This window comes from Mesoplodon mirus, assembly GCF_964341445.2.
Source record: "Mesoplodon mirus genome assembly, chromosome: 15".
Lineage (NCBI taxonomy): Eukaryota > Metazoa > Chordata > Mammalia > Artiodactyla > Ziphiidae > Mesoplodon > Mesoplodon mirus.
The window spans coordinates 18,371,124-18,389,670 of record NC_138991.1 but is presented as its reverse complement, the minus strand read 5'-3'; the positions used below and the strand labels follow the sequence as shown (position 1 = coordinate 18,389,670).

Genomic DNA, 18,547 nt, shown 5'->3' with positions numbered 1-18,547 from the left:
TCCACGCTGCTGAAGTAAACGTAAATTGGTACAAGCACTTTGGAGACTAAGTAGGCAATATCTAAAAGTGAAAATGCATACATCGTTCAACCCAGCAATTTTACTCATGGGTATATGAATCACATAGGATAACATGAGTTTATACCCTAGGTTCTTGCACTTGTGCATGAGGAAGCATTTACAAAAATGTTCATTGCAACATTGATTGTAATAATAAAAAATGGGAAACAATTCAAATGTCTGTCAACAGGACAATGGGTAAATAAATTGTGGTATATTCATATACTGACAATAAAAGTCAGTCTTATAAAAATAACGGAAGTTTGAGCCAGAGAGTGATATGCTTTTGAAAGATCTCCATTTTTAGATGCTTTATCTCAGTGCTATATAAAATATAGTCCTTGGACAAGGGGGGTTGACTATCTGGTCTTCCATGAATTAAATATAGAATTGAGACTGTTTCAAAACTTTTATAGCATTTTTTTTCTTTCTTTCTTTCTTTTTTTTTTTGCTGCACCACACGGCTTGTGGGATGTGGGATCTTAGATCCCCGACCAGGGATTGAACCCAGGCCCTCGGCCGTGACAGCGTGGAGTCCTAACCACTGGACCGCCAGGGAATTCCCTTATAGCAACTTTAGAGTGATTTTAGGTATGTTGACTCTAATCATTAAAAAATGGGGCCACTATTTTGTATTTTATAATTCATTATAATTTCATTTTTTCTAGAAATAAACTCTTACTTACAAAAGTATTGGTGTGCAGGGCTTCCCCGGTGGCGCAGTGGTTGAGAGTCCACCTGCCGATGCAGGGGACGCTGGTTCGTGTCCCGGTCCGGGAAGATCCCACATGCCGCGGAGCGGCTGGGTCTGTGAGCCATGGCCGCTGAGCCTGTGCGTCCGGAGCCTGTGCTCTGCAACGGGAGAGGCCACAGCAGTGAGAGGCCTGCGTACCACAAAAAAAAAAAAAAAAAAAAAAAAAAAAAAAGTATTGGTGTGCAAAGAATTGAAAACAACCAACCAAACTGGTCCTGAACAAACAATCTGAGATGAATCGCTCCACCTTAAGGAAAATTGATGTCTATGTGATTTCTTTTTCTACAACGTGTAGGTTTTCTTTTTTATTGGAGATCTTGGGCTCTACTCCTAAAATGTTAATGTCCAGCCTGGGATTCCAGAATTGTTTTGTTTGGTTCCGGATATTTGCTTTGCATATAAAGATGTGGCTATTCTCTGCAGGCATTTCCCCCACAGACACATGTATATGTAGCTGTAATTTCCTGTTGGTAAACAGCAAGTATTGATTTACTGATTTTTAAAAAATTTTATTTATTTATTATTTTGGCTGCGCCGGGTCTCAGTTGTGGCATGCAGGATCTTTAGTTGCGGCACGCGGATTTCTTAGTTGCGGCATGTGGACTCTTAGTTGAGGCATGCAACTAAGGGATCTAGTTCCCCCACCAGGGATCGAACCTGGGCCCCCTGCATTCGGAGCGCAGAGCCTTACCCACTGGACCACCAGGGAAGTCCCCAACAGCAAGTATTTAAATTTAGAATCAGGTGGCAAGGTTGATATACAGAGGTGTAATAAATTGGATTGTTTTCAAAGCAATACCCTTTCCAGTTAACTGTTAACAGACAAGTTTGCTGCTTTTCTTTATCAAATACAGTGTGGTATGTGAAAACACTAGATAGGGTTTAAGGTATTTCACGGATTTTTTACACAACAAATGGACCCTATGCTATAGAGGAACAGAAAGATATAAATTAATAACATATAATCATTGTAAGAGAACAAAATAAAACTAAATCTCCTCTCCAGTGCTTGACAGCACACTTCCTGAGAAGTTTCAGGCCGTGTGTGGTCTCCCCCTGGGGCTCCAAAGCCTGCTTAATGGCCTTTGTGACAGCAGGAGCCCAGCCTACTTGGGATTCTGCTTCTAAGATACAACACAGTAGGGGCCTCTGATATGTCCAGACATATCTGTTTTGGATCTCCTTTTCCCCTCACGAAAAACCTTCTTTTTAAAAATTATATTTTTGAAGCCAGGTTACTTACTGATTTCCAGGATCCTCTTACACTGCCACTTCTCAAAGGAATTTTTGGGTATAATCTTTTAATCTTTCTGGAAGGCTGGCCATCAGAAACACGCAATCTCTTTCCATCATAATGCTTTTTAAAGGACTTTATCTTGCTCTCTGAGTTTATTTAAAACTTTTAACTATCCCAATTTAGCATCTTTGCATGCTTTCTTGCTATTTCTCATTTCATTCTTCATGTTACTTAACATTCGTTTGAGTCTTCACAGGATCTTCTATTGATACTTTCTCACCAACGTGCCATTCTAGAATATTCTCATCACTAATATTTTGCTTTGCTCTACATTTCATTCTCAGCCTCTAATAGGACAAACATGAGGTGGAATGCGACAAAAATTGCCCTTGCAAAACCCCGTACTCCCACCAGAGGTCTCAGCAGCAAACTCTCCGCCTCTATTTTTTTGGCCTCCCAGTGCTGTCCCAATCCCACGGAGCTTAGAGTTTAGCTGACATCTGAGATCTTGATCCCAGTGGCACCAATCTGTTAAATTGGTGTTGTATCTTTCCCTCTCCAGAAGCACCTAGCAAACCCAAAGCAGGCGATTGTATGAATCGACGGTCTGGGGTTGTTACAGAAGCACATGAGGCAGGACAGGATTCTGAGGATTTAGGCCGGGTAGGGAAAGAAATAAAACTAGAGGCGGCCGATAACGAGAAACAGACGGGTCCCAGGACTTAAATTTCTGAGGCGACAAGGTCATGGGTGAAGACACAGTGGCCGAATGAGAACAGAGAGTAGAAAAGGCCCCCAAAGATGAGGTGAACCCAACAGGTGATGAATGGTTTATCCAATAAAGCTTTGAAGCAACTCCAGTGCCTCAGTTTGGCTGCGGCAGAGGCCAAGGCAGGAGATGAGCACTGCAAGGTCCTCCAGCGCCAAGTTCAAATATATGCAAATATGCGGTCAGCGCTGTGATTGGCCAGCGGGGACGGCTCAGGGGCTGAGGAGGCCAGTCCAGGCGGCGGCAGTAGCTTTGCCCACAGCTCTGGACGCCCGCTCCCGTAGGCAAGCCCAGGCCCCAAAACAGCTGACCGCGCGAGTCACGTGACAAGCCCCGAGCCCGGCTCTTAATTGGCTGGCAAACCTCGCTGCCTCCCTCCGTTTCCCAGAAATATTTTTGGAAACTACCTTTCCTAGAGTGTCTTGCTGCGCTTATTTCTTCCCGGCTGATTAGATGGGGGCTGTTCCGGGTCCGTGGGGACCTTGTCGAGCGCCAGGAGGGTAACACCTCTGGGATTAAAACATCCCGCACTGTGGAGGCGGGGGAAGCGAGCCACTGCCCGGCCCCTCTCTTTGCGCAGAGGCCTCTGGGAAGTGTAGTAACTTGAAGGTCTCCGGGTCCTGCCGGGGCTGGCGTCTCTCCTGGGCCCTGGGGGTCGCGGGTGAGGAGGGAACTAGTGGGTACACTGTAGTCCTGAGAATCCTCCAAGCTTATATTTCTATTAAGCAAATTTTTGTGAGATCTTTTGAGAAATGAGGGGCTCTACTTCAAAAGAAACAGATGATAACGGCCCTAAGTTAGCCCCAGCTCTTGCTGCTCACCGGACACTTTACAAGGGTGCAAAGAATCATGGCGCTGCGCATGTAGGGGGATCTATTTTATGTTGGGACTTGCATCTGGCAGTGACCTTCCACCTCAGGGAGCTCCGCTGTTCTTCCCGCTTTTCTCAGCGGTAGCTGGTTGTTGTTTGGGCCACCAGGACTCTCCCCTAGGCTTACTGTTTCTGCACTTGAGGATATTCATTCTGCCCAGGTGCAGGGGTATTTGCATTTTACGGAGGGGAAATCTGAGGGTGTGGTGGATAAAGGTTGTTGACCTGCCCAGACTATACAGCTAGTACTGTAGTCAGAACTCAGTACAGTTGGAACTACAATAAATCTACTACATACGAACCTTCAAGTTGCGAACTTTCAAAGATGTGAACCTGCATTCGCATGTCCAGTCACATAAGTTAGTCACGTGTCTGGCGTACGTTGTCACATGAGTTCATCCTCTATAAGTGGTTATGCTTTTGTGTACTTCACTGTACAGTCCTGTATAGAGTACAGTAGTACAATATCTTTATTTAAAGCCCAGGATGTCCGGAAGCAAGCGTAAAAGCGGCGGTGATGTAGCTGGTACTGTACTGTACTTTTCAAGATACTGTACTGTAAGATTAAAAATGTTTTATTTTTCTTTGTTTTTTATGTATTATTTGTGTGAAAAGTATTATAAACCTATTACAGTACAGTACTATATAGCCGATTGTGTTAGTTGGGTACCTAGGCTAACTTTGTTGGACTTACAAACAAATTGGACTTATGAACGCCCTCTCAGAAGGGAACTCGTTCGTATGTATGGGACTTACTGTAATTCTAATTCTTGTCTCAAACCTGAGAGGATAGGAACCTAGGTCTTTCTGACCTCAAAAATTGAGGCCCCTAATACTCCCTCTACTCCCCGGCCCCTATTTTGGCATCTTTTATGGGCATAGAAGTCTGAAGAGTTTAAAGAGCTGACCTCCAAGTGCCCTCTGTCTCAGATGGGTCATTTGTGCCTCTGAGGATATCAGATCTGGAACAGCCATGGAGCTCTGCCCCCTCCAGAAACCAGTGACTCATATCACTCTCTTGCTTGTGTCAGTATCTGAAGGGCCTGGAAGAACTGGTAAGATGCAGAAAATCCAGGAAAGGGTGCTCTTGGCCAGTGCTGTCCAGTAGAACTCTCTGAGATGATGAAACTCTTCTATATCTACACTGTCTGATATGGTAGTGTCTCAAGTTCTGCTTAGATAGTAGCTCCCGTCCTCCCAGTGGTCCCCTGACTCTAGGCTGTTTCCAAGACAGCTCAGCCTCAGACTACGGACCCCTGGGCTAAGTCTTCAGGGGCCCTCCAGATCCAAGCTATCCCTTAGCTGCAGCTCAAGCCGTGCCCAGGAACACACATCAGGGTACAGACAAATGGAATGTGTATGGCTCCTGGATATGGCCAGTGCCTTGCTGATTTTGCCACCTCAGCATCCTGCCTGGAGCCTGGCGCAGAGAAGATGCTAGGTTAACACTGGCTGAATGAACTTATCTTCTCTTCCCCAGGCTGGAGCTCTCTCAGCTACCGCGACTGGCTTCTAGAATCCTTCCCCATCATTGTGGACTAGTGGCATGAGCCATCTAGTGAAGGTTGGTGAAGCCAGTGTTTCATAACCACCTTCATCCAGACCCTTTGTGGGTGTGCCGCGGGGCAGCTGCAAAACAAGTGAGTAATAATTCCTTGGAAGCCTGCTGGATCCAGCAATTTTTGGTGACAGTCCAATTTTTTATTTTAAAATCCTGTGTGCAAAATGAAAGCCCAAATGAACACCTGTTACATATGATTAAAAGCAGTGTGGTACTGGGAAAAGAGGACTGATCTCAGGGTCATCCTGGACCTGTGAGTAACAGGCTGTATGACCTTGGACAAGGTGTTCCGTGCCTCTGGGTCCCAGTTTTCTCCTGAGTAAAACGAAATTAGACTCTAAGCTTCTTCCTATGGTTAATGTGAATGCTTAAAAATGGCTGGTCACATCTGCAGTCAACCCACATTAAGTACCTTTCAAGTGATCTTCTGCCTGAATCAGGTCTATTTTCATTGTTCAGTTTTTCTAACACCTTTCACTTAACATTTCTACTGCCAGTGCCTTCCTCATTTGCTGGGTCTTCGCTATTTTTTGGCTTCTTTAGATTCCAATAAATCATGTCACATTCTAGCCATTGAATCTCCTGCTCCTTTGCCCTGCCTATAGTCTCTTTAGTCCCCAGCACAGTCTCAATTCCCTGACAAAGCACAGAGAGCGGTTCTGGTCTCCCTCCTTTTCCACACTCCCACACCACCACTTCTCTGAAAAAACAAATCTGAAAAATCAGGGAGGTTTCTATTCTGGCAGTTATCACTGTCACCACTAGATGGCACATGTGTGCAAGTCATCAGCGTTTGGACACAAACTTTATCAGTGTATTTATACTCCAATCCACAAAAGCTTTGAGAGGAATTATAAAAGTACAAAACATACAAAAGGATAAAATAAAAAGTTGAAGGGATTGGAAGGAATTCCTTGGTTGTCCAGTGGTTAGGACTCAGCTCTTTCACTGCCAGGGCCACGTTCAATCCCTGGTCAGGGAACTAATATCCTGCAAGCCACGTGGCATGGCAAAAAAAAAAAAAAAAAAAAAAAAGGGATTGGAGGGGATATAGAACAAGTAGAAAAGATAATTCCAGGGTGACGTTAGCTCAAGGAGATGGACACCAGCAGAGGCTTACATGGTTGGCTCCGAGCTTCCCAATAGCCAAAGTAAAGAGGGAGACGTGAGTGGTAACAGAATTCCACATTTTACATGAGAAAAACAAAGTAGTTATTCAGGAGAAGCACAACTTTTCCTGACCCTGAGACCAGAGAGATATTTTTTCCTGTGGGTCCTCAGAGAGAGGACACTAACAGTGAAACAGACACTGATGACTTAATTGGAGCTGCTTCTATGATGTCCTTCTATGCAGGCCTATGGTGTGGTGCTAAAGTAGGACTGATGAAAGGCAGTTCTCTGGGGTTCAAATACTGGGTTTCCAGGACAGAATGAATTTACTGCTGTGTGCCTTTGTGTTTTCACACAGTGGAATTTGCATGCACACCCTCTCCCCCACTGGGGTTTGGGTGGAGTTTGGGGAGAGGAAGCTCTCTTTGGAGGCTGTGGTAACTAGTCTCCAAGAGGGCCTCCAGTGACCCCTGCTCCTGGTTTCCAGACCCTGTGGAGTCCCTGCCAACATTGTACTAGAGGGGTGGTCTGTTTGACCAACAGAGTACAGGAAAAGTGATGGTTTGTCACTTCTGAGATTAGGTTATAAAAGACATTGCAGCTTCTTTCTTGGTCTCTCTGTGTCTGTCTTTCTATCAGATCATTTGCTCTGGGGAAAGCTAGCTGCCATGTCAGGAGGAGCCCTATGTAAAGACCCATGTATCAAAGAACTGAGGTCCCCTGGCAACAGTCAGCATCAGCTTGTTAGCCTTGTGTGTGAGCCACCTTGGAAACAGATTCTCCAGCCCCAGTCAAGCCTTCAGATGATGGTGGCCCCAACTGACACTTTGACCAAAACCTTATGGGAGACCCTGAGCTGGACCACTGAGCTAAGTCAGTCCTTAGCTCTCTGAGATAATGAATGTTTGTTATTTTAAGCTGCTAATTTTGGGGTTAATTTGTTACACAGCAATAGATAACTAATACAAAGTTATTTAACAGAAATCCAAGGTGGCATCATGGATCATTTTACATGGGTGTGTCAACTTGGTTTCAGAGACAAAGAAAATATTTTAGAAGAAATGTATAGGCTTTGGGGACTTCCCTGGTGGTCCAGTGGCTAAGACTCCATGCTCCCAATGCAGGGGACCTGGGTTAGATCCCTGGTCAGGGAACTAGATCCTGCATGCCACAACTAAGAGCATGCATACTGCAACTAAAAGATCCCCCATGCCACAACAAAGAGTCCTGCATGCTGCAACTAAGGCCTGGAGCAGCTAAATAAATAAATAAATATTTTTTAAAAATGTATAGGCTTTAATCTGTTAGACATGGTCACCAATTCAGGCAGTGTTTATGGAAAGACAGAGGTAGAGGGACCCACATAAAGTGTCTGCAAAGCAGATTTCTCTGCAGAAGGATGGTAAGGACACGGATCTCAACTGTCTTGTTCACTGTGGCACCCTCAGGGCCTAGCACAGGGCCTGGCACATAGTAGGCTTTCTAGAAATCTTTCTTCAATGTGTGAATGAATGATGAACTATAACCTGAGTGAGCCATTCAGTTACCTGGGCGACCATCATTCACTGAGCTTCTACCATGTGCCAAGTACATAGTGTCAATTAAGTTCCCAAGAACTTTTGTGTCCTATACAGATTACATCCACATTTTCCCCCGTTGCGTCTTCCCTCACTGTCTTATCTCCTTGAATTCTTCATTATTTTTGTAGAGACTTGCATGTGCTTTAACTTTTTTTTTTTTGCGGTACGCGGGCCTCTCACTGTTGTGGCCTCTCCCGTTGCGGAGCACAGGCTCTGGACGCGCAGGCTCAGCGGCCATGGCTCATGGGCCCAGCTGCTCCGTGGCATGTGGGATCCTCCCAGACCGGGGCACGAACCCGTGTCCCCTGCATCGGCAGGCAGACTCTCAACCACTGCGCCACCAAGGAAGCCCCATGTGCTTTAACTTTTATGCTGAAAACTTTCTCATGGGAATAGTGTTCTTAGGTCATTACAACAAGTAATTTCTGATCACCATTTTTCCATATGAGGACCAGAGTTGTTCAGGACATTGGGTTTAGTTTGTGCAATTTTGTCTTGGGGCCTGCCCTATTTCTTGCTTCTTCTTTTTTCCCTGTTCTTTTTGGTTGAAAAATGACTTGAAATGGCTGATGCTAAGTAATAACAGTTCAGTCTCCCCAGGATGACAACTGTTTAGGGTCTATTTTGCCCCTTTCATACTGACTTTGGTATTGATTTTAACCAGATTTTACTGTAATAGAAATATTGTGGGGGTGGAAGAGAATCAAACAGGGTGATTTGCTTCAGCCTCTTGTCCCACCAATCTATAGACACTCCTTTCTCCATGGCTGGCTCTGTACTTCCCCCTTCTCCCCCCCTCCCCCTCCCCCTTGTCTCCCTCCTCCTCCACTACCACCAGCATGATCACCACACAGCCATTATTTATTGAGTGCCTACTACATGCTCATCCCTGAGTTATGCAGCTGCTATATGCATTATTTAAATAAATCTATGCTAGAGACTGAGAATTGCCTTGCCAATTTTGTCAGTCCAGGTCCTTCAAGAAGCAGACACCAAGCTGGGATTAACCGTGCAAGGATTTTACTAGGGGGAAATGCCTGTGTGAAAGGAAATAGGGTGGGGTCTAGAGAAGGCCAGGAAGGCCATCAGACCCCAAGTGAAGGAGAGACGGAGAGAAGGTGGGAGCAAGTGTCCCAGACTGCCCTGCAGTTTAAGGAAGGTTTGGCAAAGCTGTCAGGGAGTCCTTGAGCCAAAGTTAGCCAATAAAGGAATCCCTTGTCTCTCAGGACTGGGTCTGACTTTGTACGCCATCAAACTCAGCCATGGGTGGGGTGCAGCTCCTGGGAGCCATGGCCAATAGATTTCAAAACATAGCAGCTGGTGTCCTCAGCTCCCAGCAGTAGGAAGTTTGTGGAAGAATATCTTTGTGACTGCCAATTTTTTTTTTTGTTTTGAGCTGCACCACACTGCTTGTGAATCTTAGTTTCCCGACCAAGGATCGAACTCAGGCTCACAGCAGTGAAAACACCTAGTCCTGACCACTGAACTGCCAGGGAATTCCCTTGTGGCTGCCAATTTTTATTAAACTTCTTCTTTTTCTTTTTTTTTCTTTTTTTTTTTTTTTTTGCGGTACGCAGGCCTCTCACTGTTGTGGCCTCTCCCGTTGCGGAGCACAGAGCTCCGGACGCGCAGGCTCAGCGGCCATGGCTCACGGGCCCAGCCACTCCGTGGCATGTGGGATCTTCCTGGACCAGGGCACGAACCCGCGTCCCATGAATCGGCAGGCGGACTCTCAACCACTGCGCCACCAGGGAAGCCCCTTCTTCTTCTTCTTCTTTTTTTTTTAGTGTAACAGAAGCCTGATTTATTTGGGGGTGGCAAAGACCTGATTCTGAACTAAAGGATTTTAGTTCCCAGGCTTCCATGCAACTAGGTGTGGCTCTGCGACTATATTGCATGACTCCTGGTCATGCAACATAAACAGGAGTGTTATGAAGACCTGCCAGAAATACTCCTTAAGGGGATCTGACTTGAGTAGGAGGTGCATCCCTTCTTCCTTTCCCTCTTGCTGGGACTATGGAAAAAATGGCTGCAGCCTCAGCAGCTATTTTGTGCCAAGAGGCAATATGCTACTAATGAATGAGGATTGAATGAAATCCTCATTGAAATCCTGTTCAATGACGGGGCAGATGGAAAGACAGACAGCAAGAGTCTGTGTCCCTAATGATTAGAGACCTCATATCAGTTCTGGATTGCCTAGCTCCAACTTTTACCTGAGAGAAAAATAAACCCTTTTGTTTTAGCCATTATTACTTTATGTTATACACAGGTAAATCTAATCCTAATTGGTACAGTATCTCATTGTCACCCCAGCTCTACCAGGTGGGCATACTTATGCCCACTTTATAGACAAGGAAAATGAATCCTGGAATAATTAAGTGTTAGAACCTAAATTAGAGTCTGGGGTAGTGCTTACAATACTTTCAGCTGCAAATAACAGAACAATATTTCTCAATCTTCTCTGAAGATACGAATTACCTGGGGAACTTGCTAAATACACAGATGGCCAGTCCTCTCCCCTGGAAATCCTCATTCAATAGGCCCAAGTTAAAGCCTGAGAAATTATTTTATCTCAGACAAGCAGTCCAGGCTGTCTTTAACCTCAGGGAAGAGTGTAAATCCCAATGTGGATGACAACCAATGACAGGCAGCTCGAACAGTAAGGAGGTAAAATTCTTCACATGAGAAGACTTCTCTGAGCATGAGAATCATGTGAGGAGCCAGATAGAAGCTCTGATTCTGGGCTCCACTTTCATAGATTGGGAGTCAGTAGATCTTTTGTGGAACCTGGGGATTTGCATGTTTCAAATGCTCCCCAGGTGACGCTGATGCCTGTGATTCATAGAGTCCAGATTGAGGGACCCCACCTTCATGTTTAGGAGCACTGTTGGGAGAGAACGAACCTGGGTTTGAATCCTGATGCTGCCGTTTATTGGCTGGATGACCTGTAGCAGGCTAATGAAGCTCTCTGCATCTCAGGTTTCATCATTTGCAAATTGGAGGAAATAATAAGGCCTACTTCACAGAGTTGTTGTGAGGATTAAATCAGGTAATTTACATAAAGTTCTTAGCTCTGCATAAATAAGCTCTCGATAAATGGTGACTATTGTTATTCTCATACCCCACGCATAGGTCTTGCAAACAGGCTGGGCACTGAGTTCTGTTACTATGGATAATTTATACCAATCCCCAGGGAACCATGATTCCGCTGAGGCTGGTAGAGGAAGCTGGGGCTCCCGCTTTCTCTCTCCAGCTACTTATGGCCTTGAGCGTGAGTAAACTGCCCGTGTAGATGCAGAAGTGGAGCGAAGGTCTTCTGGGACATGCTCCTTGGTTCCCACAGCTGCCTCCTCCCCCCACCCCTCCCACCTTCCCAACCAGTCTGCCAGTCATGGGCACATCTATACTCAATGGCCCCATTTCCTCACTTCCCATTCCCTCCTGAAGCCACTGCAACCTGGATTCTGCTGTCACTGCTTTACTGAAGTGACTCTCAGCCAGGTCACCAGTGGCTTCCATGTTGCCAAATCCAATGTTATTTTAAAGTTTTCATCTCACTTGAACCCCTGCAGCTTTTGACACAGCTGTCTCCTTATTCCTTCTGGGAACTTGGCTCTTTCGGCTTCCAAGACTCCATGGCTCTTTTCCTTTTTCTAAATCTGTGATGACTTCCTCTAGCCTTTGTTGAAACTCTGCCTCTGTCATAGTCTTACACAGCTTTGTTTTCTGCCCTTTTAATCTTTCATTTGCCTCTAATTCCTTTTCACTCTTCCATTTCTTCCTCTGACCACAACCCACTATCACAGGTGAATTATCTGCCTTCATAGGATATCCCGGGCTAATGTAACCTCTTCCTTCCTCCCTCCACGAGATGGATTCAATCAGGCCCAAGCAGTGTGCTCCAAAGTCTTCCTAAGAGGCCTAGCAACACCCATGAAAACAGGACCTGCATTTCCTGCCAATCAGGCCCCAGCGTGACCCTGAGACACCCTTAATTGTCCCATGTTATACTGATATCAGAGACAGTCACTCTGTCCCTGGACGTGTCCCTGGGACTGTTCCCCAGTCCCCTTAGCTCAGACTCTAAGGCCTCATGTCCAGTTTGTTGCTCCACTGATACCCAGTGCCTTTCAGAGGAGTTGGGCCATTCCTACTTCTGCCACTGACTTGTTTGACTTTGGAGCTTGCTTTTACCTTTCTGGCTTCAGTTTTCTCCCCAATGAAATGTAAGAGTTGGATTAGTTATCTCTGGGGTCACTTCTAACCTCTGCCACCATCCTGATCAGCATTCTCATCCATTGCACAACCCTTGATCCCACTCCTAGGAATCTCTCCCATAGAAATATTCTCTCAGGTGCATAAGATGTATGCTCACTTGTATGAGCCTCAATGCCAATCACAAAGGGATTGGTCAAATAACTTACAGTGTACATACTCCATGGCTATTCTGGTGCTGCTTGAAGTAGACATTCTCTCGTGTGTTGCTGGTCTGCTAGGAGATAAGGAACTGGAGCCAGAATGTAAAGCAGCGACTTTAACAACAAAATCTCGCTGACAAAAATATACGTCTGTCTCACCTGAAGGAAAGCGTGTATTTAGAGACGGAGTTGATTTGCATTCTGGTGCAAGCTCTCCATTAGGTTTTCTCAGAGCAGAACACACATTTCCTGGCCTAACACTGGTGCCCAGATCACACTTTGAGTAGCATTGCTAAAGCTTAAGAAAAGTGAGATAGCTCTGTGTGTGCAGATGTAGAATGATGTCTAAGATACATGATTAAAAGAAAAAAGCATGTTATAGAACAGAATAGTGTCTTAAAAACAGAGATCTCTCCAAAAAGGGGTGAATAGGCACATAGATATGCTGGTAGAGGCACAAAACATTTCTGGAACAAGTCCTAAGAAATGGACAGTGGTTCCCTGTGGGGAGTGCAAGTGGGATTCTGGGGTGCTGGATATCCAGACTCTTGGGTTGTACATAGAGACTGCTCTTCAGTGGGTCCTACTCCGTACAATGGCTGGAATCTGTTCTGATGGGTCTGTGCCTTTCTTGCTGTTGTAAAATATTTTGAATGTAATTCCTGTTATATCCTTTTGCTGACTGAACTTAAAAAAAAAAACAACTATGGGCATGTATCACTTTCATATTTAGGCGCTGGGATCAAGGAGAAGTTCCCCAGAATCGAACCCGGACCCTTAGCAGTGAGAGCGTGGAGTTGTAACCACTGGACCGCCAGGGAATTCCCTCACTTTCATATTTAAAAACAAACTAGTTACAGAGAGAATACTGATGCTTCTAGAGCCTCTATTTGCTGGATAACAAGCCTCCTCTTTTCATTTTTCATGAACATTTCTTCCCTCTATTCTCTGAACAAGGCGGTTCCCTCTGTCCTGTGCCTTGAAGCTCTTCTCCTGCAGATACATTCACCCTAAGTCATTTTGGTTCACAGCCTAGTGATGAGGACAGTCCAGGGGCCACAGGGCTGATGACAGTTCTAATTTACAATGACGCAGTGATTTTTCACATTGCTCGTGGAACCCTGACTTCCTCCCTGATTGAATTGGAGAGTTAGAATGTTCTGATTTGGCTGAAGTAGTATAGGCTGTGCTTATCATAAGAATTGGGCATATTAAGTTGAATTGGGAAGCACTGGACAACAAATGTAAATGACTTTCTTCCATTCCTCTACTCCTACACAGCTGCGTATTTACTGTTTGCAGCTGACCCTGTGCAGAAAAGTGAAATGACTTATCCTGATGCCTTTAAATTGAGAACTGTGTGACATTTAAGTGGCCTCTTTAAACTTAAGATGCAAACAGACTGTGCTGTTAGAGGCTGCATGAACCTGAGACAGGGTTGCTGGAGTCTGGTAGTTTTTGATTCAAATGCTCTAGATCCACTTGTGTTTTTTTGTTTGTTTTGTTTTGTTTTTTGAAGTACAGTTCATTTACAATGTTGGGTTAGTTTCAAGTATACAGCACAGTGATTCAGTTTTTTAAGTGTGTGTGTGTGTGTGTGTGTGTGTGCATATATATATATTCTTTTTCAGATTCTTTTCCCTCATGGGTTATTACAAAATACTGAGCACAGTTCCCTGTGCTATACAGTAGGTCTTTGTTGGTTATCTATTTTATATATAGTAGTGTGTATATGTTAATCCCAACCTCCTAATTTATCCCTTCCCCCAACCCCTTTCCCCTTTGGTAACCGTAAGTTTGTTTTCTATGTCTATGGGTCTATTTCTGTTTTGTAAATAAGTTCATTTGTATCTTTTTTTTTTTAATTCCACATGTAAGTGATATCATATGATATTTGTCTTTGGCTTACTTCATTTAGTGTGATCATCTCTAGGTCCATCCATGTTGCTGCAAATGACATTATTTCATTCTTTTTTATGGCTAATATTCCATTTATAGATACACCACATCTTCTTTATCCATTCACCTGTCAATGGACATTTAGGTTGCTTCCATGTCTTGGCTATTGCAAATAGTGCTGCAGTGAACACTGAGGTGCATGTATCTTTTCAAATTATAGTTTTTTCCAGATATATGCCCAGGAGTGGGGTTGCAGGATCATATGGTAACTCTATTTTTGGTTTTTTAAGGAACCTCCCTACTGTTCTCCATAGCGGCTGTACCAATTTACATTCCCATCATCAGTGTAGGAGGGTTCCCTTTTCTCCACACCCTCTCCAGCATTTATTATTTGTAGACTTTTCGATGATGGTCATTCTGACTGGAGTGAGGTGATACCTCATTGTAGTTTTGATTTGCATTTCTCTAAGAATTAGAGATATTGAACATCTTTTCATGTGCTTGTTGGCCATCTGTATGTCTTCTTTGGAGAAATGTCTATTTAGGTCTTCTGTCCACCACTTCTGTTTTGATGAAGTTTTTTGTTTTTTAATTTTTGTTGTGAAATATATTTTGTCTTATTTCTGTGTAATAAAGAGGTTGGCTGGCCCTAGTCCCTGTTTCCTGGGGATAACCTCTAAATCCTTGGAATTTCCTGAGTGACAGGAATGTCTCTGTTACTCATAGTGGGCCATGAAGAGTTTATATAATGAGATGACCTAGGATGGAGACAGGCCATGCCGGAAAGACCAATGGTGTGTTTAGAGGGTTGGGGCTTTGAGCCATGTGTTATCAGCTTGAGCTCTTGGGAAGGGAGAGGGGCATAGCCAAGGACTCAGTCAATCATGGTTATGTAATGAAACCCCAATAAAACTCTGGACGTCAAAGTTTGGGTGAACTTCCCTGGTTGGCCATACTCTGTGTACCGTCACACGTCGAGAGTGTAGCATGTCCTGACTCCAGAGGCAGAGAACAATGAAAATTCTGCCTTTAGGACACTCCCAGACCTTGCCGTGTTTGGCTAGTTCTGCTTATTCTTTTTTTTTTTTTTTTTTTTTTGTGGTACGTGGGCCTCTCACTGTTGTGGCCTCTCCCGTTGCGGAGCACAGGCTCCGGATGCTCAGGCTCAGCGGCCATGGCCCACGGGCCCAGCCGCTCTGCGGCATGTGGGATCTTCCCGGACCGGGGCACAAACCCGCGTCCCCTGCATCGGTAAGCGGACTCCCAACCACTGCGCCACCAGGGAAGCCCTGCTTATTCTTTTGCTATATAAAACTAATCCTGAGTATAGCACTTTCTTGAGTTGTGTCTGGTGAATTACCAAATCTGAGGGAGTAGTGGGCACTCCCAAATTCATAGCCAGCTGATCAGACGTGAGGGTGACCTGAGGACCCCCAAACTTGTGGCTACTGTCTGAAGTGAAGGCAGTCTTCTGTGGGGCTGGACCTTTAACTTGTGAAGTTTGTCCTAACTCTGGGTAGTTAGTCTCAGAAGTCATTGCAGTTTCCCTATTTAAGAAATTTAAAGCTTAAAAGAAATTTCCAAGAATAGTGCCATAAATATTTATGTACTTTCACTTAAAGTTTCCAATTTGTTAACATATTCTGGTGTTTGCTTTATTTCTCTCTCTTTCTTTCTCTTTCTTTTTTCTTGAACTAGTTAGTTGAAAGTTGCCGACATATCATCCCTAAACACTTCAGCATATACTTCCTGAGAACCAGGACATTCTCCTACATAACACCAATATCATGATCACAGCCAAGGCATTTAGCATTGATACAATAAATATCCTCTAATATACCATATTTAAGTTTCCCCTATTGTCCCTATAGGGGAGCAAAATTTGCCACCCCAAAATGTATCTCTTTGGTTTGAGGATTAATTTAGACAAGTTATTTTTAGGAAACGGAAGACTCAGGAGATTTCTCTTTTTACCTTCCCCGTAGCTGCCCAGAGAATTTAGGTGAAGGGTCTGTTCCCCAATAGAGCTACCACCAGAGGTATCTGCAAAGAATATGGCCTAGGTGTGGTGGTGGGAAACATGGCAAGGCTTGGAGATCAGAGTCCATTCTGTGTCCCATTGTCTCTGCAGCGCCCAGAGACATTTGCTTTTCTATCTCCAAGTGAATTGCCTCCCTCCCCTTTGAAGTCCCAAACCACTACCCCCAACATTCTCTTTTGTCTTTAGCTGAAGATGGTATTTAAGGTGAGGGCTTTGGCCATTTCGGCGAGTTACTCTGTTTCCCTGGGTCTCTCCCAAGTATACATGTTATTAAACTTTGATTTTCTCCTGTTAATCTGTCTCGTGTCAATTTAATTCTTAGTTCAGCCAGAATAACCTAGAAGGGTAGAGGAAAATTTCTTCCTCCCCAACATCCCCCAAATATCCTTTATAATTTTTTTCCTTTTGACTTATGATCTAATCCAGGAGCACAGATTGCATTTGATTGTCATGTTTTTCTCATCATCTTTAATCTAGATTCTAGAACTGTCCCCTTGATTTATTTTATCTGATTTTTTTTTTTTTTTGTCTTTCATGACATTGACACTTTTGAAGGGGCCAGGCTGCTTGTCTTGTATATTGTCCCATGATCTGCATTTGTCTGTTTCCTCATGATTAGATTCAGGTCATACATCCTTGGCAAGAATACAAACTGCAGAGGTGATGTTTTGATGATAAGTTTGGATTGGAAAAGGGAAAAAGTACACTAGGAGTGAGGTACAAATATGCTACCCATGGCACATGGAAGAAGTTCCTGGGCCAAGGGCCAAAGCACACAGTAGAGACAGTTTTACAGAGCAGGAATGTTGGAGTTGCCTAAAGCTTCTCTTATCTTCTCACTCTTGTGACATCATTTCATCCAAGCCCAACCCAAGGCTTAGTGGGCTCTCGCATGTCCATCTCCAGCCCAGACTGCTTCCCCAGTCTTTATTTCATCTCAAAGCTGTCTCAAGTGTCCCTCATATTCAAGATGTTCAACACTGAATTCGTGAGTCCCCACACCAGCCCCTCCCCAAGTGTGGTCCTTCTCTGGTGTCCCCTGTCTCCATGAATGGTACCACCACCCATTCAGTTACATGAGCCAGGAACTTGGACATCATACTTCATACTGGCTTCTCTTTCCCCTCCTCCTATAGCCAGCCCATCACCAACTCCTGTTGTTTTGACCTCCTAAGTATCTGTCAAACCCATCTGTTTTCTCTATCACCAGCTTAATTCACGCTGCTGTTGTACTATAGCCTCATAGCTGGTCTTCAGGATTCCATACAAGCTCCCTTCTGAATCTGCTCTCCACAGAGCAGCCAACGTATCTTTTAAACATTTAAATTGGATCACACCATCCTCCCACTTAGAAACTTTCAATGGATATTCCTTGCTCTTCCAAAAAAGACCAAAATCTATACAAAGTCCCCTGGCCTCTATCCACCTCATTTTTATGCACCATTCTCCCCCTTGGTCTCAGCTCTGCAGCCACACTGTCCACCTTTCAGTCTCTTAAACTTCAAACAACTCCTCTCCTGCTCCCCAAGATGCATGCACATGTGTTCTCCTTATGTGTGTTTTTTCCTTACATCTTTGCTTGTTAGGCCCTTCCCTCAAGGGAAGCCCCCTTGTTACAAGATCTGAGTGAACTCTATTTTTATTTCTTAGCCCTCATTACAGATTATATTTCTGCAGTTGTTCAATGTTTCCTTAAGATTTATTTCCCAGACTGCCAGGCTCCGAAGGACAATGACCGTATCTGTTTTCTTCTCCTTGGTAGCACGTGTAGCACAGTGCCTGGTGTGGGGGAGGAAGAAGCTTTTCTACCCTTCTAGATTCTTCTGGCTGGTCTAAGAATTAAAGTGACACGAGACAGGAGAGAGTCAAATAAATTTTAATAACATGTATACATGGGAGAGACCCAGGAAAACAGGGTAACTCACCAAAGTGACCAAAGCCCTCACCCTAAATATCCTCTCCAGCTAAAGACAAAAGAGGATGTTGGGGGTAGTGGTTTGGGACTTCAAAGGGGTGGAAGGCAATTTACGTGGAGATAGAAAAACAAATATTTAGTAGACATCTGTTTGCTGGGCCCTGCAGATACAGTGGGACACAGAGTGGGCTCTGAAATATAGGCGCTGCCCAGTTTCCCCCCACCACACCTAGCCTTTATTTTTTACAGATGTCTCTGGTCTATTCCAGGAACAGGCCCTCTATCTGAATCCTTTTAGGCAGTTACAGGGAAGGTCAAAAGTTCTTCCTGAG

General features: G+C 44.5%; 1 long non-coding RNA gene across 3 annotated transcripts in view; it reads right to left on the bottom strand.

Moving 5' to 3' along the window:
* The window catches only part of LOC309817342, a 55,651-nt gene extending 52,311 nt beyond the window's left edge, over positions 1 to 3,340 (bottom strand). For 2 of the 3 annotated variants that reach the window (XR_014296113.1, XR_014296114.1), the window contains exon 1: positions 3,228 to 3,340. This is a non-coding gene — a long non-coding RNA (uncharacterized lncRNA). Of the gene's footprint in view, positions 1 to 746; positions 1,258 to 3,227 lie in introns of those variants that run through there. The other variant, XR_014296115.1, reaches the window with a different exon arrangement.
* Between the last annotated feature and the right edge of the window lie 15,207 nt (positions 3,341 to 18,547).